Raw genomic sequence first — 1,268 nt, 5'->3', positions numbered from 1 at the left:
AGTTGAGCATCTCCAGTATCATTGAATTCTGTAAATAATAAGAGATTGAGCGTGTCTTCAAAAAATAATTGGTTGTTTCGATGCCTTTTGTGTGTAAGATGCTTGTATAAAGTGATGAGACATTGAGTGTCACAAGTCTAAAGTTCTCTTCCCAGTTTATGGTGGTCAATTGTTGAATGATGTGTTTCGTATCCTGTACATATAAAGATAGGCTTGCTGCCAGTGGTTGCAGGTGTTGTTCAATGAACTCGGAGATGGGTTCTGTTAAGGAAACAATTCAATTAATTATCGACGAGGCAGAGAGAGGGAGAATAGAGGGAGGACAGACAATGATACTACTAGGCCAGGTGTCATTCAGATCACGCAAGTGCATGGGAAGGGGAAGGAGGGGAAGTGCAAGGGAGAAAGTGGAGAGGACAGTGCAGTACATGGGGTAAGAAAAAACCCAAAATTAAACAGTAAGTAAAAGTACGGCCAGCAGGTGGCAAGTGCAAGGATAAGTGGCGACGTCAAGTGCTGGTAGTGGGACTGTAGGGATACAGAAACAGTCCTCAAGTGCCGGGGTTGCCAGGAGGGCAGTGCAGCAGTGCAACTGGCAGGGGAGGGGACCTGGGCCCGAGATCAGAGGGTGACCAGGTAACCAGTGCAAATTCAGTGTCAGCCAGGAAGTCAGCAAGGGAGAGGGGAAGAAAAAGCAGAAGCAAAGAGAAAGGTTTTGAGGTGCTTCTGGAACCGAAGATGATTCTCCTCAAGTTTCAGGGAGGCAGGGAGGCTGTTCCAGAGGGAGGCCCCAGCCGAAGAAAGAGATCTACCACCAACTAGTTGCTTGGAGAAGCGACTGACCGTGAGGGAGTTTGAGGTAGATGAGCAAAGAGCTCCAGAAGGAAGGTATTTGGAGAGAGAGAGTTGAAGGTATTGAGGCCCCAGAAGGCCTTGTGGACGATGCAGAGGGTTTTGAACTTAATCCTCACAGCCACTGGGAGCCAGTGCAGAGATTTCAGTCCCAGAGAGATACGATCCCTGGGCTTGAGGCCAAGGACAAGTCTCGCGGTCATGTTCTTGATAAGTCGCAGGGGGTGGAGAGTAGAAGCAGGCAGATTTAGAAAGAGGCTATTGCAATAGTCCAGTCTAGAGAGAACCAGAGCTCAGGAGACCGTGAGCTTCTGGGGGAAGGAGAGGAAAGTAAGAATACCTCTGATGAGGTGCAGCTGGTAGTGTGACTTCTTAGAGATGTCAGAGATGTGAGGAGAGAAGGAGAGTGTAGAGTC

This window comes from Ambystoma mexicanum, chromosome 3q, assembly GCF_040938575.1.
Source record: "Ambystoma mexicanum isolate Mex_15411 chromosome 3q, UKY_AmexF1_1, whole genome shotgun sequence".
Lineage (NCBI taxonomy): Eukaryota > Metazoa > Chordata > Amphibia > Caudata > Ambystomatidae > Ambystoma > Ambystoma mexicanum.
Note: the sequence above shows the minus strand (reverse complement) of the source record.